Below are 26,658 nucleotides of genomic sequence, written 5' to 3'. Positions count from 1 at the left end.
AAAGTGGATAGTATTTTATATCATGAGGTCTTTGAAGTTGTGGTAAATCATTGTATTGATCAAATTTATTAAGTCTTTCACAGTTGATCATGATTACAATATTGCTGTCACTGGGTAGAATGTTCTAGTTCATATAAGTCTTCTCATCCCCTTCATCATTTCTTTTAGCCTGATAATATCCCATCACAAAGATATGACATATCTTATTCAACCATTCCCCAATTGATGGCATTCCCTCAATTTCCAACTCTTTGTCACCAAAAAAAGAACTGCTATAAGTTTTTTTTTTATAAATATGGGCCCTTTCCTTTCCTTTTCTTGATCTCCTTGGCAAACTCCTTAGAGACCTAGTAGCAATATTGTTGGGTAAATTCTGACTCCTTTTAAATTACTTACTGTATGACATTGATTAAGGCATCTGGGCTTGATTTTCATCATCTGCAAAATGAAGGGGCTAGAAGAATTTTCTCAGGTTTCTTCCACCCTGAAACCTTATAATTCTATTTAGGCAATTGGAATAACATATAGGAACAGGATAGTAATACTTAATGAGATTTCTCTGAGTTAAAGGGAAGAATAGCTAGAAGAGGGACTTAAGGGTTTAAAAAAATTTTTTTGGCTTGAAATGGGGTGTAGTTTTTGGCCAAGAGAAGTCATCCCAAAAGTGGGTCATTAACCCTACCTCCTTGAAGGAAGGACAGACAGCTCCTTTTAATATTCTCATTGTTGGGCTGGGAGTAACTAGAATATCTTTCTTAACACTGCCCTGATTATCTATTTGACCTTGGGCAAATCACTTAACATTTCTGTACTCCTGTGCCCTGATAAATTCTAGGTATTATTGAGTAACCCCAGGGTGAGATTACCATTCACCGGGGCTTGTAATGAAGATAAAAACTGTACAAATAATTGGTTGGTGAGACTGGGAGTCAGGTTAGAAAGGTTGGGTGTGGTTGGCAGCACTGGAAGAGTTTCTCTATTTTCCCCTCTCCAGTCCCTTTTCTCTCCTCCCCTCACCACAGGTCTAAGGAAGTCCATTGTGCTAAGATTAGAGCCAGACCTTTTATCAATTATGAAACAGGTTGGGGCTGGGTCCCTTTGGCTCCAGGGGGAGAAGGAAAGTTATGGGGTTCTTTTTGTTCCAGAAAATAAATAGATTGCTTGTCTTTGGCAGGGTTTTAAGCAGAGCTCTCCAAACCCAGTTGGTACTGTGCTCAACTGCTTTGCAGTTGGTGTTGCTGATATTAAAGTCATTGTCTATATATTTGAAACCTAACTTACAAAATCCAGCTGCATCCTGAAATACAGATGTTTTATGTTTTTATATGAAATATTGTTTGAAGGGGACAAAAAGGTTTCTTGGGGAGAAAGAGAGAGAGAGAGAGAGAGAGAGAGAGAGAGAGAGAGAGAGAGAATGTTATCTGTAGAAGAGGTTTCATTTCTTTAAAACTTTTTAATTATTTATTTTTTTAAACATTCTTTTTTTTTCTGATTCTGAGAAGTTAGGTATAATTTTTCTGACTTAAACAGTATGATACCTATATGTTTTTGTAAAAAAAAAAGTGTACTGTTGAACCATGTATTAAATTAAGTAAAACTAAAAACTTTTTAATTATTTTTTAAACATTCTTTTTTTTTTCTGATTCTGAGAAGTTAGGTATAATTTTTCTGACTTAAACAGTATGATACCTATATGTTTTTGTAAAAAAAAAATGTACTGTTGAACCATGTATTAAATTAAGTAAAACTAATCATTCAACTCATCCAAATATAGCATGGGAGCATTTAGGACATTAGAAAAGTTAGGAGTTCCATTTGTAGAAAGTACTGAAGGTAGAAAAAGATTTCCTACAGAACCTCTTGGTTTAAATTTACATGCTTGGAATTTTAAACATGAACGTTTTCCAGCAAGTTGCTTGTCACACCCCATATAGAGGAATTTATGATCATTACTGAGAAAACTTTATTGATACAGTTGCATTATTTGAGCATGTGTATGTAAAGAAGTGATGAAAAAGGAAAAGATAGAAACAAAATATACTCAAGTATTGTCAGAAAATGTTACTACAGGCTCAGAAGAAGACTATGAAGATCTTTATCATTTGATTATTGCATTACAAACCTCTGTAATGAACAATTTGTGTTAGGGAAGTAAATATAGATTTGAGCAAGAATTTATATGATTGGTTGTCTTCTCCACCTGTAATCGGTACATGGTTGCATGGTTACATGGTATTATTTCTGTTTTCAGCTTTGTGGTAATTACGATTTTGATCATTTGTTGCTTGCCTCTCATTTTAAAATCCATCTTTGCTTTGAATAAGAAGGTGGATTTCACATTCAAGATGTTAAAAGCCAGAATGGTGCCTATTGAGGAAGATGTACAAAGAGCCTCCAAGAATGGTTTGAAGCCAGATAAGATGGCTGACATACTTACCAATCAGTATATTTAAGGTCTTTTATACATGTTGAAGTTATAACATTTTAATAACACAAGTTAAGAACCGGATGCTATATGATGAAGGGTTGAAGGCCAACTCATGAAATTGTGAGCTTGTTGTGTAAACAGAAAAGGGGGGGATTGTTGAGCTTCTAGGGTGAGTTTGGGTTAAAGGTCAATCATGACTAAAAGCCCAAGGTGACCCTTGAGCTGAAGGCTCTTCATGGAACTCTGCTGTGATAAAACAGCTGTATCATCTGTGACCTCATTTGTGTGATAGCCACTACCCAAAGTTCGGGACCTAGATTACATCCTGCTAGGTTACATCCTGTGCAAGTTAGAGAACATCACTATTTTATTTTGTATACTAATTTTGTGGTTTTCTACTATAAAGAACTGTCTGCTATAAAGAACTCACCTCTTAAAAGGGAATGCCAAAATGAAAACTCCCAGTAATATTCTAGTCAAATTCCAGAGCTCTGGAATAAACGGCTCTGCTAGTTGTCCTGTTAGCATCCCCACCAGAGTGTATGCATGTTTCTTTTCTCTCCTGAGCCGAATTAATCCCCCTGGTGGACAGGGGAACTCAACATATAGGTAGCTTTGATTTCTTCTGAAAACTGCCAATTTATATCCTTTGATCATTCAGCAACTGGAGAATAGCTCTTATTTTTATATATTTGACTCAGTTCTGTACTCTCTATATATTTGAGAAATGAGACCTTTATCAGAGAAACTTTTTTTTGTTTTTTTGCTTTTTGCAAGGTAGTGGGGTTAAGTGACTTGCCCAAGGTCACACAGCTAGGCAATTATTAAGTGTCTGAGGCTAGATTTGAACTCAGGTCCTCCTGATTCCAGGGCCAGTGCTCTATCTACTGTGCCACCTCACCTCCCCCAGAGAAACTTTTTATAAAAAATTTTGATATTGCTTCATTTCCTATGTTATCTTTTAGCAAAATGTAATTTCCCCTGATTAACTCTTATTTTGGTCTATTTTTGCTTTGTCTTTGTCTGAGATCATGATTGCTACTTCCATCTTTTGTACTTCAGCTAAAGCATGTATTTGATTCTACTCCAGTTCTTTATTTTAAGTCTCTGTGTGTATTTTTCTGTTTCAAGTGAGTTTTTTGTAAACAACATATCATTGGATTTGGTTTCTAATTCATTATGCTACCCACTATTGTTTTATGGGTGAACCCATTCAATTAATATTCATGGTTATGATTACTAACTATATATTTCTTGCCCAGTCTTACAAGTTTCCTCCCCTCTCTCTTTTTTTTATCCTGTTCCTCCTCAAAAACCTATTTGATTTCTAACCCACTGCCCCCTTTTATTATTCCCCTTCCCCTTTGTTATACCCTTTTCCATTTCTTTCCTTTTTGAGTAAACTGTATTTCTGTACATAATTGGTTGACTCTATGTATGTGTATGTATGTATTTATTTCCTCTTATGATGAGATTGTAAAAGTTCTTCCTTGTGTGTCTCTTTTATGTGAGATTGTTTTCCTCATTCTATTTTCTTTTTCCCTTTTTCCCAGTGCATCTCTCTTTATCACTGCTTCATTTTTTTTCTTGAGATCATTCCAACATAATTGATTCACTCCCATACCCTCTTTCTATGAAAATTTCTTTTAGCTGCTCTAATAAGAAAGCAGTTCTAAAGAGTACCATTTATCATCTTCCCATATAGGAACGTAAACAGTTTATTGAGTCCTTTGTTATTACTCTTTCATCTTTACTTTTTTATGCTTTTCTTGAGTTTTCAGTTTGAATATTAAATTTTCTATTCAGCTCTGCTCTTTTCTCTTTTCATTGGGAATGCTGGGAAGTCCTCTGTTTCATTAACTATCCACTCCCCCCCTCCCCCCCCCCCCCAATATTACACTCAGTTTTGCTGAATAGGTTATTTGTAGTTGTAATTCTAGTTCCTTTGCTTTCTGGAATATCATATTCCAAGCTTTCTCTGCTCCTTTACTGGGAAAATTGCTAAATTTTGTGTGATTCTGTCTGTGGATCCTGGATATTTGAATTCTTTAGGGTTGTTTGACTTGGGAGCTCTGAAATTTGACTAGAATATTACTGGGAGTTTTCATTTTGCCATTTCCTTTTAAGAGGTGATCAGTGGATTCTTTCAATTTCTGTTTTGTCCTCTGGTTTTAGGATAACTGGGAAATTTTCCTTGATAATTTCTTAAAATATAATGTCTAGGTTCTTTCTTTGATTATGATAATTCTTAAATATCCTAATCTATTTTTCTAGATAGCTATTTTTTAATGATATATATTTTATATTTTCTTCTATTTTTTTCATTGTTTTGACTGAAATCTGCATGATGTCTCATGGAGTCATTAGCTTCCTCCTATCCAATTCTAATTTTTAAGAAATTAATTCTTCAGTGAGTTTTTTTATCTCTTTGTCTATTTGGCTAATTCTGCTTTTTTAGAAGTTCTTTTTTCAGTGAATTTTTGTGCCTCTTATAATTTGGGGGATTCTGTTTTTTAAGTGTTATTTTCTTCAGTATTTTTTGTGCTTCTTTCACTGGATTGTAAATTCTATTTTCACAATTTTCTTGCATCACTCTCATATGTTTTTTAATTTTTCCCTCTATCTCTCATCTCTTTCTTTAGTTCTAGGAATTTTTTTTTGGATTTAGGCCTAATTAGCAGTTTTCTTTCAGACTTTTTTGGTAATTGCTTTCACTTTGCTGCATTCTTCTGGGTTTATATCTTGGTTTTCCCTACTACCTATAGTAGCTTTCTATGGTCAATTTTTTTTTGTTTGCCCAACTTTTAGTCCATTTCTTGACTTAGAACTTATATTAAAGTTGGGTTTCATTAAAAGTGGACAGGCAGCTAGATGGTACAATGGGTAGAGCACTGGCCCTGAAGTCAGGAAGACCTGAGTTCAAATTTGACCTCATACATGTGACACTTAGTAGAGTACTTGGGCAAGTCACTTAACTTTGATTGCCTCACAGCAGGGCTATCTTCAGTTGTCCTGATTCATATATGTCCCCTGGGCACAGGTGGTTCTAGAGGAGAAAGTGAGGTAGGTGACTTAGCACAGCACCCCTCACTCAAATCCAATTCATGTGCTTTTGTCATGACATCACCTCTCTGATGTCATAGTCTTCCTAAAAACTGAAAGACCAAAAAGAGAGTTCTTCATATCTCATCACCTTGTACTCTTTGGGTTGGACTCACCCTACCTCCTTTCTGTTTCTATTTGTATGTTATCTTCCCTCATTAGCTTGTGAATTCTTTGAGGGTAGGGACTATCTCTATTTTTCATATTTGAATGATTAACACAGCTCTGTGTTTGACTTGTAGTAGGTACCTAATAAATATTTACTGATTCAGTCTCTGGATAAGAACAGCTTTGGCTTGGAGTTTCCTTAAATTGAAGCTTTTGGGAAGGGCCAGTTAATTAGAAGGTGATCCCAAAGGGGTAGAGGATATTTCCAAGGTGAAAAGTAGTCCAGGTTTGGAGTGAATTTCCCTGGTTCCTTGGTAAAGAGATTTCTATGACATGGAAATGAGTGTTTGTACCCAAGTTTAAGACTTTATATTAATTTCTTTTGGATTTCATTTTATCACATTAATCTCCAGAGCACTAATCTGACAAAAGTTTCTTGGATTGAGACTTTGTCATCTAATGTATTAGCCATCCCTCCTAGTTTTGTGTCACTGGCAAATCTGATAAGCCTTATTTCTTTGAAGACAAAAGATGTAATTAGTCTAGACCTGCTTAAAGTCTTAATAAATTGCTGGTTTAGGAATTTAAAATTATACAGTTAGAACCTGAGATGCTATCTAGACTATCCTTCTATTTTATAAGCAATTAAAATTTTCTCAACAAACAACTGTTTTTCCCCCTTTGTATTTTTCTCCCACTTTAAAATAAGGAGAAAAAGCTTTATAACAGATAAGCATAATAAAGCAAAACAAATTTCCACATTGACCATGTCCAAAAAAGATATATCTTATTACACCCTGAGTCTATCACCTCTTTGTGTGCAACATGCACCATTATTAGTCCTCTGGAGAGTCATGGTTACTCATTGAAATGATCAAAAGTCAATCCCCTCATTTGATAGGTGGAGAATCTTGGGCCCAGGGATTGCCCAAGGGATTTCACATAGGGCAAGGATTTAAGCCAATATCCTCTGACTCCAAATTCAGTGCTCTTTCTATTACATTATTGGTCCCGTTTAAAAAAAATATCATTTCCTGATATTGTCCCTGCTTCAGTCTTCCCTCATAAAAAAGGAAAAAATAATTATCTAACAGATTATATAACATCCTGCATTCCTAGTCCTTTGCTTCTCTTTTTAAAATGTTTTTATTTATTTAAGACAATGGAGTTAAGCGACTTGTCCAAGGTCTCTCAGCTAGGCAATTATTAAGTGTCAGAGGCTGGATTTGAACTCAGGTCCTCCTGACTCCAGGGCCAGTGCTCTGTCCACTGTGCTATTCAGTTGTCCTCCATACTTCTCTTTTGATAGGAGAGAAGGGTGTTCCATATTTGTTCTTGAGTGGTTGTTGCATTCGATTTGAATTTGGTTGTCTTTAATTTTAGGACTTTATTTTTTGCAAGGCAAATGGGGTTAAGTGGCTTGCCCAAGGCCACACAGCTAGGTAATTATTAAATGTCAGAGGCCAAATTTGAACTCAGGTACTCCTGACTTCAGGGCCAGTTCTCTATCCACTGCACCACCTAGCCACCCCTTTAATTTTAATTTTTTGACTTGTTATAGTCATTTTCTATCTTGTTCTCCTGGTCTGGTTTTTTTGAATAAATTTTTCTAAGTGTCTCTGAATTCCTCTCATTTGTCCTTTCTTTTGATGCAATACTATTCCATTCCATTCATAAGTCACAATTTGTTCAGCCACTTTGTTTCTGTTACCATAAGAGTCTAGGTTCCATGTTAAAAGAGGGATGTGGAGAACATAGAGACTGATCAGATGGTAGGTGAGTGGGAAATAACAAAAGCTAAGATAATTTATGTGAGGAGAGGTTTTCCAGGATAGTGGCTATTTTTAAAAAAACTCTTCAGGGTCGAACAAGAACAAAATGTAGCATGAAGAATCTAAGTAAACTACTTCCTGAAACTGACTTGGAGGAGCCAACAGATTTGTTTTTTGTTTTTTCTAAATATATTTTTTAAAGGAAAGATTGTCTGGGAGTATGTCTCGAAAGCCATTGAGTTAGAACACTCAAAATTCCTTCCATTTAAGGACTCTGTGTCCTCATACTTTCAGGACTTCATCATAAACCAAATGAGCAATTCTGCTTTGTGAGGTTTCCATTTGTGACATACAGCTTCTCAAGTGTTAAATTGATATTTCTATACATAGAAGTCAGGCAGACTACAGAAGATTAAAGAGACTAGACCCTACCTAAAAATGATTCTTTTGGCAATGAAATATTATCTTTTCCACATTGTGAAGTAATTATTTTTACTACAGTGATCTCACTAAAACTCCTGCTATCAATGCAAAAGGACAACATCTTGGCAAGTAGAGTTTTACAAAATTGTTTGCGATTTTGAGAATATGTATCCTAGACAAGACATGTTTCTAGTTTAAGGACATCAGAGTCATGTACTGATGCCTACTTTCTTGGCCCTGAGGTCAACTCTTTATTTAATATGCTATGTTTTCTCACAACAGTGCCTCAGGTAGGTGTTGGATAAGATGACTTTATTTACTTCCAAGATCCCCGATTCTAAATGTGTCTAGGTGAGATGAGACAGTTTAATTCTTGGTTGATGTTAAAACAGAAGGAACTAGGATTTAAATAGAGGACTATATTTTATTGACTATGAAATCCTGTGACTGAAGAGTTACATAGAGAACTTGGAGAAGGTCCAGAGGAACCCAGGAGAAAAATCTTTAAAAAGCCTACTTATTCATCTTTGAAGGGAGACTTATTCATAGTAGTTACCAACATGAAAAGAGATAAGGAGTAATTGACTTTTTTTCCATTGAGAAAAGGACCAGTGAGAATGGATTCAAAGCAAAGATAATTTTGTTTAGATAATAGAGAAGAATGGTTTTTAAGAAAATGAGATTTAAGGAAATTATTGATGACAGGTCTCTTGGAACATATGAAGAGTTATGATAACCATACATTCCATCATTCAGTTTAACCAGATACATTTTGCTCAGGCACTAAGCAAAGACTAAATCTAGTCTTTTCACTCAATTCTATTCTGGGTCAAACACTTGACCAGTTATGGATCAACTCAAAAGCAGAGAAGTCAATTTAAGATTAGAATTCAAGGAAATCCAGTTAACACAAAGAACAGTGGGAAATGGAGTTTAATTAAACCCTTGCAGAGAACACAACACAGAAATTAAAACCAGGAGCTGGTAAAACGCTGGGATTTTCCAAGGTCTGGGCCAGGATGCTGATGTGAAGAAGAGATTAACTTTCCTCTTACTGTCAAGGACACCACCATATGTCCCATCACTAATGTTTGCAATCTCCATGATCCAATCTTTTCCTTTTGCTTAATCTTTTCCTTTTCACTCACTTCACATAGCCAAACAGTTGCCAAATTTTTTTTTCTGTCTTTGCACAAGGTTTCTTACATCTCTTTCTTTTTACTTACTCATCATCTCTAGTTCAAACCTTTGCAGTAAATTCCTAATCTGTCTCCTTGACTCAAATGTCTCCTAACTACAATCTATTCTCTTCATGTTTGCTGAACTGATTTTTCTTAAATATAGGTTTGATAGTGCCCCTTTAGTAAATTGAAGTGGCTCCCAGTTACAGCTAGTATTAAAGGTATTTAGCACTTAAAGTTCATCACAACCTGATCCCTTAGCTCTTTCTAGTCTTCCCACACATTATTCCACTCCACACTCTGGTCCAACCATACTGGCCAATGGTAAGAGCTGAGGATACGAATTCCCATCTGACAGTCCCTCAAGGAGTTCACAATCCAATGATTTACTTTCTATTCATGATAACTTTTACACTGGTTGTCTCTCATGTCTGGAAAGCTCCACCTCTTAGAGGCAGACATCCTTTGCCACTTTAGAATTCCTGGCTCCCCCCACCCCAACCCCATCCAGATTCCACTCAAATGGTACCTTTTCTGGTCCCACAGTTATTAGTTGTCTTCCATTTTAAAGTTATTTATTTATATATGTATATGTATATGTATATGTATATATATATATGTATACACACATATGTATTATATGTATATATATATACATACACACATATATATATATATATATGTATATGCTTTGACTGTATTTTGTAATAGTCTATGTACACATTCTTCCCCATTAGAATGTAAGTTCCTTAAGGTCAGGAATTGTTTTTACTTTTTCTTTGTATCCTCAGTACTTAGTTCAGTGCTTATTAAGTGTTTGCATTGATTAATGAAATTCTTGAGGTCAAGTATAAATATAGCTTCTCCTTTCATGACTCAGTTGAGTGATTGTCCTTTGTTCTTGAAGAGAACCAAATGATATCACTGTTAGATTCAAATAACAGTGTGTCTGATTGTGATTGGTCAGATCAATATGAGTTTGGAATATTCTACCAGAAGTTGGGCACAAATAAAACATGTGAACATTTGTGGTGGATTTACTAAATGTGTTCATCTTACATTTCTTTTTCTTTCGTGGCTCAGACAGTAAGAGAAGAAATTCAAAAGAAGCTTCATGAAGAATTAACAGATTGACCTTTTGTTTTCGTTGGGTTTTTTTTGCAAGGCAAATGGGGTTAAAGCCCATGCTATCAGGTCAGATTTGAACTCAGGTCCTCCTGACTCCAGGGCCAGTGGTCTATCCACTGCACCATTTAGCCACCCCCTAGCAGATTGACTCGTGAAACTTTCAGATCTTTTAGAAACATTATTTTTTCCTTTGGAAGAATAGATTGAAAGTGATTTCTTAAAGCATTACAGGATAATTACTTACTTGTATGTAGCAGACAAAAGTTTTAAATTTTAAATAATAAATTATTTTTCCATTGCTGTTTCTCACAGATTATCTATGTCCTCAGTTGCTGCTTTTTTTTCATTCTTTTGATCAATGCATGTACAACTCCATAGGAGGGAGTGTAATGCCATGGAAAGATCTGGAATCCTTATTTCTGTGTTTGAAACCCTTCTTTGATATTGGACAAATCCTTTTGCTTCTTAAGCCTCACCAGTGGGAAGGGAGAATCAAAGTCTTAAAAAGCAAAACCTCTATTTAAGTGAACCCAGGACAATATGTATTTTTCATCCACTTTGTATTTCCAGCATGGATGGTTGGGCTTTTGAATGATTATGGATTTCCTTGAGGATTCCAGATAGCATTCTAAGTTCAATGAAATCTGTATAATATCATTCCAAAATCAGAAATCTGGAAAACCTTATTACACAAAAGACCATGCCAGGTTTAAGATACCTTATTGATCCCAAACTAATCAAAACTATAGTTCATCAGCTACTTCTGAAACATTTGACTTTTTTAAAATTATCCAACCAGAGGATGCAATCTTTTCAAAGCAAATGGACTTCAGAAAATAGTATAGGAAGAAAAATAGCAGTAGAACATTCTCTCCAAAGACCGAGAGCACAGCCTTCCAGAAATAAACACGTAGTTTGTGGGAGAAGTGAGATCATGCTTGGTGATTTCTCATAGGAAATGTATGCTGTCAGGGCACATATGTAGAAGAGCACAAATGTCTAACCATGGTACATGTGTGGAAGGGCAACTTATGCCTAGAGAGAGTCTATACTGTTTATTATGAAAATAGGTTGAAATAGGATGTATTCCATTTCATGTCTAATTTTTTGCTCTCCTCTCAGTTTCACCTATAGATGCTCTTGGAACAAACTGGCTTAGCTATGTTCAGTGCCAAGAACTTCACTGTCTCATTTTCCTTTAGCCTGTCTTTTACATTTGCTCTAAAGCAAGGTATGTCATTGAGCCATTTATTTCTAAAGATGGCTTGCCAACTTTTATGCACTCTTGGGAGTGAGTGGTCTGTTGATCTGTACCACAACAGACACCTGGGAATCAGTTGAGTAGCATCTTCCTGGAAGAATGTTACACAGTAGACCTTAATGAATTTATATTTATTGATATTTATATTCTTCTGTAAGGACTTTCTCTTATGCAATGGTTACCGGGCAGGGTTAGTGCCTTAGGGGATCTCTGTACATGAGCTTTTGAAGATAACATAAAGACAACACCTATGAATAGTATTTTCAAGGTGTGTGACCATGTTTTATTTAGTTGTCATTGAAACAACTTTTCCTGTAACCATTCACTGTCACTCAAGGATTTGTCCAGAAGCTCTAGATCTTTTCTATTGAAACAGGGTTAGGGGTGGCTAGGTGGCACAGTGGATAACACACCGGTCCTGGAGTCAGGAGTACATGGGTTCAAATACGGTCTCAGACACTTAAAATTACTTAGCTGTGTGACCTTGGGCAAGCCACTTAACCCCATTTGCCTTGCAAAAACCTAAAAAAAAAAGAAACAGGGTTAAAGGAATTGATTAATATCATACACAGAGCTATGTTTTCTAATGCTTTTTCTTATTTCCCTCAACTGCCAGTGTTTCTCCATTCTCTTGTATTTATTTTGTAGAATTTTTACATGTGTGTGCACACATATGCTATTTTCCCTTATGGACAAAGATCTGTTCTTTTATGTCTTTGTATCCCCAGGGCTTGGGGATTCCTGCCTCGGAGAAAGCATTTACTAAAAGCTTATTAAGTAATTGAACTGATGTTGGCTCTAGATGAAGAGTCCCTTTCATCTTCTTGGGCAACCTCATGTCCCTGCCCCTCTGTCTTCCACACTTTCTCATTCTTTGCTCTTTGGCTTAAAGTGAATGCCTTTGATTTCCCAGCAGTCCATATACTCCTGCTCCTTTTCTCCCAAAGATCTCAGTCTCTGCTCTTTTCCCTCTACTCATTCAATGACTTCTTTGCTCTTCTCCCTTAGCGAATCAGTCTCTGCATCCAACTGAGCTAATCCTATTCAGAGTAGCTGCTATCCTGTGAGAAGAATCCATTTGTGTCCACTCAGTCTCTGCAGCTGTAGAGATGTTTATAGACAATGATGAAGGCATTAATTGTAGAGCTCAGTCTGAGGCAAGAAACCCATTTAGGCAGTTACCAAAGCTTAGAGACCAATTCCTTTTTTCACTCCATCATAAATCACTTCCTTCTTCAATGGGAGAACCTAAGAACCTGAAATTGCTTTGTGGGGTGAATTTTTTTTTTGAAAGAATTTACAGAGTATCAGCCCAGAATGAAACGTAAAGCAAGCAAGCAGCCCATGCTACCATAGGAGACACTTTTGCTGCTTCTTATAGGAGGCAGGGTCTCAGGTTAGGAGAACAAAAAAATCTCTTGGGCTAAAATTAATTCCCTGAAGATAAATCTTTATACTAATATTGTGAGCCATTGAACAACTTTAAGAATTGTGAGAAATAGAAATATTAGTGCCCCAAACTATATAATCTTACACCCATTTCAGATTTACAGCCTGATCAATATAGAAAACATTTTGACTTGGTGAGCTGAGGTATAGGGGAATAGACATTGGATTTGGTATCTAAGAGACCTGGAATTGAACCTTGACTCAGCTCTAGTACTTACTAGCTCGGTGCTCATCAGCAATTCATTTAATCCTTCAGATTTTGTTATGTGTAATATGGAAATATACTACCTGTCTCATCAGTTTGTTGTGTCAAAGTTAATCAATAAACCTTTATTAAGTATCCTAATATATCAAGTATTTCTCATTATATACTCTACCTGCCCAATTATACTTGTTTTTCCCCCTTGTTTCCCATTAGGAAGATGATTTCCTTAGGCTCTCCAAACTCTATATAATTCCTACCTTCATACCTTTATTCATGCCTCTGGGATGTCTTCCCCACTCTCTTTTCCTTTCCAAACCTAATCCTCTTTCAAAGTTCACTTCACATTTTACCTCTTCCTTAAAACTTTTTCTTACCACTCTCCTGTCTCTGAACTCCTGAGACACTTAATGTCTATACTACTTCTAGTGATAATTTGTTATTTTTTATGGTTTCTTAAGTGTTTCATTGTCTTATCAAGGAGGTTGTAAACAAGGTTCTATGTTTCTTTCACGTACAGAGAACCCAATAAGTGGTGCTGATAATATAATACATACAAGAGATGTTTTATATAATTATTGACCAGAATTAAATCAAATTGTGGAGAAGAATGTAATAATCTTTGGGAAATTTGTATTGAGTTATTGGTCTTCAAGTATTCTAACCACTAAATAGAGGAATTCAAATGGACCTAGTAATGCAGAAAAAAGAAGTACTTTTGTCATAAGAAAGCATTCAAATAGATACTAACAGGTGCCCCTGGTCTCAGCCTTTGACCCTCAGAGGTTTGGTGATCTACATTTTCACACTCAAGTTCACAGACCACAAACACCTGAATTTTTGCATATTCGTTTCAAGCCACAAGTATCCTAGTGTGGTGCTTGAGCACCTGGGAGTTAACAGCTTCAGAGCTACCAAATTTTTGTCTTTCTTCCAAGTTAGAGCCTAAACTTAGAAAAATAAAAGGAAAAAAAAGGTATATGATTTTAAGACCTCAGTTCATGCTTCCTGAGGATGAGTGACATTCTATGGTTACCAGGTGACTTCCTGTTTCCATAGCAAACTTACCTTTTTTGGTGATTTCCAGTTTCCATAACAAAAGTCCGAAATCTTGTGATGAATTTAGTTAAAATTCAAGGATCAAAAGCATTATATGTAATCATGCAGCCCAGGACGCCTCCTAAGCACAGTTTGATTCCCCTGAATTTACTGATCCCCTATACCTGAAAGGCACATGTTTCTAGGCTTGGATGGGGTACAAAGATGTGGACCCTAACATTATGGAGTTCATAGTCTGGTTGAAGAAGAGGAAACTATGTACAAAACTCTTCTAAGTACTGCTAGTCCAAGGATTTGAAGGACACTGGCTCTGGACATAGGCTAATTCAGAGATCACATGTACAGAGCTTAGTTCCCATTGAAAGCTAAGTTTTGATATTCAGGTTTGGTTGTCCTGGCTGGTTATTGTGCATATTAATACTACATGCGATTCTATTTTGTTTTTTCAGATAGAGTCCTATTTGATAATTATAGAGTCCTATAATCCCCCAGTTAAAAAAAGAATCACGAGAGAGTTCTCAGTTCAAATTCCTGTTTTCAGGTAGGTCCATGACAAAATAATGCTCTAGATCTTAGATTTCTCATCTGGGAGATATGGTGGGGAGAAGATTAGGTGGCCTCTGGGGTTTCTTTTAGATCTATCAATGATTCTGTATATTTTTATCCTTTCCAAGAAGGGAAAGAAGTTCCAGACTCAAAGGATACCAAGGCATTTGAAGTGTGTACTGATTTACTCATGTATGCTCAGAGAAATATGAAGACTTCTTCCTTCAGCTCAAGGTTGTCCAGCAACACATTGACCATCTGTTGTATACTAAGGTATATGGACCTATTTGAGGTTGCCATTTCCACCTAGAGGGGAAGAGAGCCCCAAAAGAGGACTCACAGAATTTCATTGATAGAGGGTAAGCCAAGGAATGTGAATAATGAGCCAGTCAAGCCAATTTGAGGCTAGACATTGGGTAAAGAATCTGTATTCAGTTTACCTGGTAACTTGTAGGTATAGAAGAGTTCAGGGCTCTCATGGACCCTGGGCCCTTTTCGGGAGGCCTGATCTCAAAAGAGTCAAGTTTTTAACTCAGGCACTTTGCTCAGCTCATTGCCACCTGGATTAATATGAATAAGTTTCTTTCTTTTTTTTTCTTGTCTTTTTTTCTTCTACTTTTTATTATTTATTTTTCCAACTACATGCAAAGATAATTTTCAACTTTCATTTTTTTGTACGATTTTGAGTTCTACAATTTTCTCCCTCCCTTCTTCCCTCCCCCTTCTTGACAGCAAGTAATCAGATATAGGTTTTACAGTCATTTTTTTTGTAAAGTTTTCTCCCTTCCCCCTAGGAGAATCTAATATAGGTTATATACCTATAATCATGTTACACATACTTCCACATCTGTGAAAGAAGAATCAGAACAAAAAGGGGAAAAAATACAAGAAAGAAGAAACAAAAACCAAATTTTAAAAAAGTAAAAATAGTGTGCTTTGATCTGCATTCAGATTCCATAGTTATTTTTCTAGATGTGAATGGTATTTTCCATTTCAAGTCTTTAGAATTGGCTTTGATCATCATATTGTTAACAAGACCTAAGTCTATCATAGTTGATCATCACACAATGTTGCTGTTTAAGTGTACATTATTCTCCTGTTCTGCTCATTTCACTCAGCCTCAGTTCATGTAAGTCTTTCCAGATTTTTCTGAAATCCATCTGCTAATTTTTTCTTATAGAGCAATAATTTTCCAGTATATTCCTATATCACAAGTTGTTCGGTCATTTGCCAATTGATGGGAACTCCCTTCATTTCCAATTCCCTGCCACTACAAAGAGCATTGCTATGTAATCATACATGTGGGTCTTTTTCCTTTTTTCTGTTCTTTTTGGGAAACAGATCTTGTAATGGTATTGCTGGGTCAAAGAGTATGCATAGTTTTATAGTTCTTTGGGCATAGTTTCAAATTTCTCTCCAAAATGGTTGGATACATTCAAAACTCCATTTAGACATAAAGGGTGATTTCATAAACCAGTTTAGAAGAGCAAGGAATCATTTACTTGTCAGATCTATGAAGGGGAGAATTTATGACCAAAGAAGAGATAAAGAACATTATGAACTGCTAAATGGATAATTTTGATTACATTAGTAAGTCTCTAAGTTAAAATTTAGGCCTGGTTCATGTCTAGGATATTTCTAGATGTGGGTGATGTGGTCCCCAAATTCTAGTTAGAATTAAAACTGATAAGAGCAAGGGAAAACTGGGGTGGTGATGGGGGCATAGAGGGGAACAAGCATAAGTACTTACCATGTTCAAGATGATACAAATATTGTCTCATATGTTAGGGAGCACTGAAGAAATCTGTTTTTTTTTAAATGGAATATTTTATTAGTGTTTTTTTCTTTTTCATGAGTCACTTTTCAATGACTCCATAGCATTGACCTTGTCCACTAATAGAACTCTCTGTAGTTAACAATGACTACAATTGAACTGAACAAACCAACACATTGGCTGTGTCTGACAATGTATGCCACATTTTAATGTATATCTCAAGAAGAGGGAGGCAAGATTATCAGCCCTCCACAGTTAAAATAGGTTACTTCATTGATTAGAATTCTAATATTTTTCAAGGTTATGTTTCTGTTTTTATTTTTTGTTTGTTTTGTTTTTTAGCTTTCCCTTAAGAGTCAGACCTTCTGAGATGGAAAGTTCCCCAGTCTCTCCCCAGTTCCCCAGGCTCTCCCAGGATTTAACCATCTAGAACTGTGGGATTTTAGAATTGCAAATGATTTTAGAGATTATCTATTACAACTCCACTTTACAGATGAAGATACTGAGACCTTGGGAGATTATATGTTTTATTTATGGCTAGGCATGTAGGGACAGAATCGGAATTTGAAATAAATTTTCCTAGCTTGATATCCAGTGCTCTTTTCATTTCTATGAATGACATTTTCTTTATGTCCAATCTCTTCAGGATTTTCTTTGGTTCTCTTTGTAAATCACTCTCTTTTCTTAGGAATGTCGTTTTTGTCATTTTCTCACTGCTCAATGAAAGCTGAGACCTTTCCAGGTCTTGGGTGTGGTGGGTTAGTCTTAAGTCCTCAAAAGTCATAAAGCTTAAAAAGTACCCAGACATTCACACGATCATTTTTGGATCAAATTCAAGTTAAACAAACCATTTATTAAGTACCTACATTATATAAAGTGGGAGATAATATAACACAGCGAATAAGGGTTGACTTTGGAATCAGAAAGACTTGCATGTAAGACAAATACTAGCTGTGTGATCCTGGGCAAGTCACTAAATTTTTCTATTTACAAGGCAAATATCTTCAAGTCATAAATGAGTTGCTAATCTGCAATACCCTCACACCAGGAGTTTCCTATTGCAATTAAATCACAAATTCAGATCTCCTACCCCAATACACAAAACAGTTATGATATGCATTAGAAATAAAAGATATACACCCTCTGCCCTCAAAGATCTTATGTTTAATGAGGGAGGTCATTACAGGTACCACAAATAAATCTAATAGAAGATGGAATGTGATGAAGTTTATCTTTTTTTTTAATGTTTTTGCGATGTAGATGGGGTTAAGTGGCTTGCCCAAGGCCACACAACTAGGTAATTATTAAGTGTCTGAGGTCAGATTTGAACTCAGGTACTCCTGACTCCAGGACCGGTCTATCCACTGTGCCACCTAGCCACCCCTATCATTGTTCTTTAATGTTCATTGGATTTTCATTTTGCAGCAGGTACTATACAGAATGCCACATGAAATCTTTATCTTTCTCCTCTAGAAGCTCATGGTTTAAGTTATATATCACAAACTACACAATACATAAGAGACTTGACATGAGTCACACTTCAAAGACCAGTTTAATATTTTATTAAAGTTGATTTCTATTTCAGTTTTTCTTTGAAGTCTACTGTCACTAACCTTTTAGAGCTTATAGTAGAACCAGGGTTACACTTTCTGTGTATGCTGCTTGCATCCTTCTAGCAGGTCTGAGGCTTAGGAAGGAAAGATGATAAAAATGTTCAATTCTTTGTGTCCTAGATAATGATTCATTAAAAAAAATTCTACATGATTGAAAAAATGTAAACCTTCTAAGATTCCCATTTAATTCCATATATTATATATATTTAATTCCCTGTATATATATATAATGTGTATGTACCTATATACATACATATACATATATATATATATATATGTGTATATGTATGTATTTTCCTTTTTTACATTATTTTGCCCAGTACTATGATTTCTTAGTGCTAATTTTCTTAACTCATTAAGTTTGGAAAGAAGAATATTGACATTACTTTTTTTTTTAGGTTTTTTTTGCAAGGCAAACAGGGTTAAGTGGCTTGCCCAAGGCCACACAGCTAGGTAATTATTGAGTGTCTGAGACCAGATTTGAATCCAGGTACTCCTGACTCCAGGGCCGGTGCTTTATCCACTATGCCACCTAGCTGCCCCCAACATTACTTTTCTTTTAAGTATTTGCTATGCATATTAGTACATTTATTTTTAGCATGATTCTGTCTACTGATCCTTTTAGTGTAGAATAGTTTCTTGTTTATCTCTCTGAAGCTATTTATCCTGGCTTCCACTTATCCAAAATCAAGATTATAACTCTCTTTTGAAAAAAATTTTAGCTAAAATATGACAAAATTAATTGAAGCCTTATATTTTAAATTTATATCCTGTTTCAAGAGTATTTCTTTAAAACCTGCAATCAATTTATTGGGTTGTGTTTTCTCATGCATTCTGCAACTCTTTTCCATTCTATAGTGGGTTAAATTCATTTATTTTAAAAGTGATTAAGTTTGATTATTTCTCTGCCATATCTTGTTATATTACTTTTTTTAAAAAATAGGACAGATTACATTCCAACTTATTGCACTGGCATGAATCCAATGCCTCTTCTCTACCCATCTCTTAGAATTCTTGATTTACTGATACTTTTTCTAAATTTTCTCACTTTTCCTTGAGTTCCACATAAGATTGTGGCATGTGCTATTTTCTCCATTTCATCCTTCATTTCTTCTTTAATGTTCTCTTCAATTGTGGCTCTCATATTCAAAGTACAGTTGCTTTCTCTTCTCTCCTTTCACCACATTTTTCCTTTTTTCCCTCTTCTCTTCATTGATGTTTTCCATTCAATTCCTATTCATTGTTTCCTCAGTGTTCCTCTAATAAGCTGGTACTTCAAAAAGAGAATAACCTTATCCATATAGTGGAGATGGGTAACAGTATGATTACATTTTTTTTGCATTTACAATATTCTCTTCGCTATTAAAATCCATGTTCACCAAATTCCTCTTTATTCATAGTTTAAATTTTCAGGTACCTTCATAGAAGCAAGAAAAAGCACTAGTCATACTATTGAAATAACTTCTTAACTGAAAATTCTACTTCCAGGCTCTTCTAATTATTATTATTATTATTATTCATATAGCTTCATGCTATAGATATTCCTGCTTAAAAATGTTTGTGTTATAAGCATAATAAACATAAAATATTAACTTTTCAACATGTGAAGAAACCAAGGATTATAAAAAGAGGGAGTGATGCATGAAAATGAAATTGTTATATGTAATTTATCTTTCCCCCCCATTTTGAACAATTTAATGGTTTCTCTTTTGTATAATTCAAATTTAATTTGGTAGTTCCAACACTGCCTTGCTTGTCTGTTCCACACCTTAACTTGTTTACTCTCTTCTTTTAATTTTTTTAATGATTCATTAAAATTCTTTTTCCTTGTTTCCTTCCTTCCTTCTTATTTTCCTTCTTTCTTTTTTCCTTTGTCGCTACTACTCCCTCCACCTCTGCCCCATCTTTCTCAATGCTGGAGATAACACAATATTGAGAGCTTTGAAGGAGTGATTCACAAGGTATTTGAAGAAAGGAAACATTACAAAAACACTTGCACCTTATTAAAACCAGAAAATGATGACAATGAAAATGTGGATAGCTATTGATTTATAAATCTTCTTTCCTATCTAGAAAAATTTGTGAGAATAATTTACATTCTCCTCAAGGAAGGTATGAGTAGAGAACTGGAAGACTTTTGTGAGTGATATTCCACTCATACTTGCATCTTTACCATTTCACAATTAATGGAACATTGTACATAACATAAAATCTCACTATTCCTGTTTGTTGACTATAAAAAAAATCCACTTTTGACCTCCCCAAATCCAAATGTCACCACACAGATTCTCTTCTAATAAGTCATCTCACATACATCAAAAGATTTCTTGCAAGACAGAACTGCAGAGGTAGCTTGTTCAATGACCTTTTCTGATCTCTAACATCAGATGAATTATAAAAAGGATGAAATGCTCACCAAAGGGGTTTCATCACTGTCATGGGTGTGATTCAGAATACAGTCCAAGTTGACAAGGGGATTCTCTCTCTCTGCCTCCCCCTCTCTGCCCCGCTGCATTTGGATATGTGTATGAGAGGAGTGGAAGGGGTAGGAAAGACTGAAAGAGAAATTTAGCTGAAGACTTGAATGAGAGGAATAATTTGCAAAGCCCCATCCTTACATCTGGCATTTAGTAAAGTTTCCACCGTGCTCATTTTGTGATACTTAGAGATTCTGGCATATTCTATATTAACGAGGGTGATAACTATTTCACATTTAATAGAACAAGGAAAAAAACTTGATTTTTAATTGCAAAACCTATATTTGACAAGGAACAATAGTATTTTATTAAAAAAAAACCCCACTAAACCTTGTATAGGATTAGCATAGGAGGAATGATAGGGAGCTTGAGGAAGCCAGAGCCAAAAGTGAAATTAAGCAGAGATTTTTCCATTCATGCTTATGTCATTTTGAGGTGGACACATTTGTTAGATTATTTCTATATTTTTAAAAGTTTTGGTTGTGTCTGTTTATTTCTTACTAATAAAAGAAGAACTTGATGTTGCTGGGATATCAAAGGCCCCAGAACCCAGATGGATCTTTTCAGAGTTGAAACGGCAAACTTACTCCCTGGCTTAGGAGAAGACTTTACCAGAAGAGAATAGAGGAGGTGGCTCCCTGGTTCCTTTTATCACCTTTCCAAAGAGATGACTGGAATTCATTCCCTAGGCAGAGGCTTGAGGACAGCCTCACTGAATGATAGGTGGGGTCATGGATCATCTTTTCTGGTTATTGTCTGTGCTCAGCATTGGGTTTGGGAAGTGCTTTGTATAATGATAAAAATTGTCTTTCTAAAAAAAATTAAAAATTTCAGAGCATCTAATATGTATATATATGTATATATATGTATATATATATATATATATATATATATATAAAGAAAGAAACAGAGATACAGAGAGACACACACCCACATACCACATAGAGATAGAGATAAAGACAGTCAGACACACACACACACACACACACTCTCACCCCCATGGAGGTTCTCCATATTCTTGCAGATGACATTTTGTTGGCTACATAAAGCCCTGGAACACTATAATAGCTTTTGGATCTGTTACCACTCAAAAACCATATATACAGGAGAAGCCAAGATGATGAAGGATATCTATAATACAGGTTATGAAATATAATTGCTCATTTTTTTTCAATATATAGATCTTGGGAAAACATGGCAAATGGACGACTTTGCCCCAGCAGGAAGAAAGATTATTTTAGGGAAATTGCAAGCTTCTTTTATCACACTAAACTTCTCTCCAAAAATTAAGGCCAATATTTTTAATACTATTATTCTCCTAGAGTAACAAAGAACTATAAACAAAATATATGCTCAGTGATTGTGGAATGTACCATAACCTATTGTTCAGGATGTAATGTAATATTATTGTGCTAGAAGAAATGATGAATATGATGAATTTAGAGAAACATGAATAGATACAAAATGAATAAACAAAATCAGGAGAACAATATACAAAATGACTACAACAAATCAATCAAAACTGAATGTTGTGAAATTATAATGAGCTGGTCCCAAAGGAAAGAGATGGGAAGATGTCTTCCCTACTATTTTTGCAAACAAAACTAAGTTTGTGAAATACTCTGCGTAAAGTCAAACTTTTTTGAGGTATTGGTCAGTTTAACTGAACTTTTTTTCTTTTTTGTTATAAGGGATGACTCTGTGTTGAGATTAGCAGGGCAAAGGTACTTTGGGAAATGAAGGTTATATAAAAAACATGTCAGTAAGAGTTATTTAAAAATTCTAATGGTATAGTATGGTGGCAAATCATAAAACTCCATAGTCTTTGAAAAATTAAAAATGAATATTGTTCAGAAGACGATGGGAGAAGTACAAAGTATGAACAAACAGTGTCACATGAGAAAAAGGAACTAGGAACAAAAACTGGAAACATAAAGGAAATGAAAGATTGAAAAAAGAAGATAGGCTGGTTATATTGGAATCTCCTGAGGTTGCCAGGAGGTCATTCTACCTGGGAATGTTTTCCTTTATCTCCATCATTCCTTCCTGAAGTCGGTAGCCAGACCAACTGTTTTATACAATGTTAGAGAAATCAAGGGCAGCAGAGCAGTAGCTTGTAGCTTGATATGAATTCTGCTACTCAATAATAATTCTTTCTTCCCTTCCTCACAAAGAATAGGTAGAATAACAAGAAGTCAGCCATAGTCTGATCCTGTATGTCCCCTACATGATTCCTCACTTATATGTAAAATATAGATTTACTTAAAAATTCAACCATTACTGGTGTCAGATGAAAGGCATTGGAAGAAGCATCAAACTAATCCAGAGAATAAACATAGAAGGATACAACATTTTCTGTGGACATATCATCAAACTTAGGTGTATAGCAGACTTAGTAGCAGTAGTTCAAAGGTCCATCATCCAGGAACTATAAATGATATCTGGGAATATTTATTAGGGGATACTGAGAAATGGAGAGAATTATACTGTTAAGATTACCCTTGCTGGATAGATGGTATTTAGAGATTTGCTTTTCAAGGAAAGACTATTAATGATGTTAAAGAAAACATAGAGAAAAGTTAATGCTATCATATAAGATTTATCTTATATATCTTTTAAAGTTCCTGGCACTTAGTAGACATTATTTAAATATATATTCCCTTCCATTTTCCCCTTCCCCATTGTGTTAAATTTATCAGCTACTTAATAAAAAGATCTATGTAGTAGAGATTCATGGTTTCATACACAATCTTTTCTTCCCCATCCTTTTTTGTTTGTTTGTTTATAGAAATGCTCATACTTATTGGTATCTGACAAATTCATAATTTTAAAAAGGACATTACATAAAAGTATTTACTCAAAAAAATTTTTAATGACATTTTCTTCTGATGTGCTGTGGTCAATATGCTTACAATTTGGAGAATTAGAGCCAATCTACATAGAAGAAATCTCACCACTTGCCAAGAAAAATATGGCACTTTCATGAATCAACCCAGGCCTCTTTGGCACAAGGACTGAGATTTGGTGGATGGCACATTAAAGAAGGAGGTGGGAGATCTGAGTTGAACTTCTGGCTCCTTGGAACTCACCAATAACTTAGACTATTGTGAGTCTTATTTTATTCCAGACATAAAATTAATTCTTGTCCTTGTGTGAACAGGGACAAGTTATTTCATCAGTTGAGGTCATCTAAAATGAAGGCATTGGAATGAATATTTCTAAAGTTTCTCCTAGTTCTAAAATTCTATAATCCTTCCCTTAGTATCAGTGAAATTTAGAGTTAGAAGGCACTTTAGAGGTCACTCATGGTTATTTCTGCAAGAATTCATATAGTTCCCAGGAGTTTGTGATCAGTATATCGTGGGAGTGAATTAAGAACAAAGTCTGTCCTTGTCTGGAGATGCCTGTCTCTCAACCTCAGAGTCAGCATGAGGTTTTCCCTCACCAGACCACACATGTAATTAGTGTGAAAGAGACTTCTGGGAACACGTCAGTCTTTTCAGCCACATTTGTATACAGAAGGAATGACTTACAATATGGAGGTCCAACAAAGGCTGAAATGACACTCTGGTCCAAGTCAAAGAAGTAAAGAATTTTAGAACTGTATACAGATTTTGCCTTTTTTTTTTTTTTTTATCAATCTAACTTCATTATACAGACAGAAATTCATTGGGTATATTTATTATTTTGGGGTTTTTGTGCAAATGGTGTCAGTAGTGGGACTATTTTAAGGAATTGAGGACTTCCCTTGACAGGGGAGGACAATTTTTTCCACATATCAGCATAAAGTCAACCACAGTTGGAGATAGAGAATGTCAGTGTAGTGCTGATGTAACTAGGGGGAAGTCTATTTAGATGTTTAAAAAGCTTTGCAACTTGGTACCTTATGTTTTTCCTTTTCTTCCTTTCCCATTAGAGAAAAAGTCTGGAAATCTCCCAGGCTGACTCATATGGGATTCTGGGGAACAAAGTGAGCCTACCTTGCAATAGAGAGATGGGGGATCATAATGAAGTATGGCATACATGCTAGTTGATTTTGCTTAGTGTGTATCTTTGTTAAAAGAGGCTCATTTGATGATGATGGTGGTAGAGTATAAACGGAAATATCTGGGATATAGAAACAAAAGCTTTCAATAAAACATTATTCATATATTTAAAAATGTGCTTTGGTGGATGAATGGGTAGGTGGAGAAAATGGAATTTGTTGATGAGATCTAGTTTTGTTCTTCAAGTAAAGTCATGAGAAATCACATCTCAATTATACATTCCAGCTGGCAGTCATCAGGAAGATGCTACATGAGTCAGATTTGTAGCATCACATAATGTTGGAACTGTAAGGGTCTTTTGAGATCTCCTGGTTCAACACTTTTAAGGGAAAGCTGAAGTTTCCCAAAATTGACTTGCCCAAGGTTATAGTAAGTTAGAGAGTTAGGACTATGTCTTCAAACTATATTAGAAGAATATTAGTGTTAAAACTATGGGTTCATATTTCAGGGAGAAGCTTGGAGCCATTAAAAACACTGTGCAATTTCCTAAATACAATCCCACTTCCTTTCCCTCTTAGTATTCAAATTAGAGATCATTGTCCTTATACAGTGTTTGTCCAAGATAATTGTACTGATGAATCATTTCTATGGGTTGTCCATTCAGTTGCAAATTATAGCCTGGAAAACAGGCATTCTCTACGACTTGGCTTTTTCTATAAGGATATTTAGATCCAACTATTTTTATTGATCATGAAATGTCATCTAGGAGAATCTGAAATATTTTGTAGCTTGAAAAAATCATATTTTTATCTGCAAATTGGTTTGTGGCAGTCCTCAGTATCTACATGAATTCATTCACTAGCTATCTCCACAATGGTGGCAAAATGCTTTGGTTATCATAGATCTCCCTGTTTAATATCATGTTTGCTATTAATAATAAAATATTATTACATCTTTTATGTCATGTTATTTTACATTCAAGAGGGATAACTAATTAGAGTAGCACCTTTAAAGTGGTATTTTGTTTTACTCAACAAATGCTTTTTAAAGTCAACAAGCAATGAGCATGGTAGAAGCTTGTATTCTTAATAACTTTGAGTCAAATATGTGACTGTAAAGATTTGTTATACTGTAGAATATATCTTGTGAAAGCCTATCCTTTTGTGAGAAATCCCTGAGTGTTTGATTTTTACAGAGAAGAGACTGTTAAAGATATACGTTACAAAGATTGGGGTTTGGATAAGACAAAAGGGGAGATAAAGGAATGGACCCCACAAATCACCAAACTGGGAGAGATCATTCAACTAACTTAAGGATGCCAGACCTGATATTAGACCAAAGCCTGTTCCAACTAGTCCTGGGTTGACCTAGTTGCAAGTGTATTTGTTTAATGAGGTTCATACATATTACCATTCACTTCCCCTGTAATGATTAGGCTCATAATATATGTTGTATGACCAGGGCAGGGAAAACATATCAAAGAGAGGTTGGGTTGGGCATATCAATTAGATTGTACTCCTGACAATTCAGAGGGGAGGAGAAAGTTTCAAATTGTATATAAGACTGGATATTGTCACAATTCAGGGCTTTTTCCCACTAGGGAAGATAGCCCTTTAAAAGCCATTTAATCTCCAGACCAAGTTTTTATAATTATAAGCCATTTATAACATTTTGAATAGGATGATCAAAGAGACCCTTGATGAATGTATAGATAAGTCTATAAAATTTTACAAAGAAATGGGAAAATAGGGCGGCTAGGTGGCGCAGTGGATAGAGTACCGGCCCTGGAGTCAGGAGTACCTGGATTCAAATCCGGTCTCAGACACTTAATAATTACCTAGCTGTATGGCCTTGGGCAAGCCACTTAACCCCATCACTTAGCAAAAACCTAAAAAAAAAAAAAAGAAAGAAATGGGAAAATAAATAAACAAGCCATTAGATATTAGATTATTGTTCACTTGCTTTTAGTAATAGGGTCCAAGCCTTTAATATCTTACCTTCTTTCAAATGCTTTAAGAATTCTAATAATTGTATCATCTCTGGTATGGATCTCCCCTGTGTACATTTGATATGATTCAGTTCTCTTTGCAATTTTGTTTTCTTCAGTGACATTTCCAGTACTTCATTCTTTATATCCAGGACTATAATG

General features: G+C 35.3%; 1 long non-coding RNA gene across 2 annotated transcripts; it reads left to right on the top strand.

Annotated features, from left to right (window-relative positions):
* Window positions 1-7,822: 7,822 nt before the first annotated feature.
* Window positions 7,823-15,557, top strand: LOC141491753 (uncharacterized). 2 transcript variants are annotated; one of them, XR_012469746.1, is made up of 4 exons: window positions 7,823-8,123; window positions 14,563-14,654; window positions 14,788-14,932; window positions 15,454-15,557. It is a non-coding gene; the product is annotated as an uncharacterized LOC141491753 (long non-coding RNA). The 2 variants fall into 2 exon arrangements; XR_012469745.1 differs by lacking the exon at window positions 15,454-15,557 and having other exon boundaries at window positions 14,788-15,153.
* The last annotated feature ends 11,101 nt before the right edge of the window (window positions 15,558-26,658 follow it).

This window comes from Macrotis lagotis, chromosome 6, assembly GCF_037893015.1.
Source record: "Macrotis lagotis isolate mMagLag1 chromosome 6, bilby.v1.9.chrom.fasta, whole genome shotgun sequence".
Lineage (NCBI taxonomy): Eukaryota > Metazoa > Chordata > Mammalia > Peramelemorphia > Peramelidae > Macrotis > Macrotis lagotis.
Note: the sequence above shows the minus strand (reverse complement) of the source record. Positions and strands in the feature narration are given on the sequence as shown.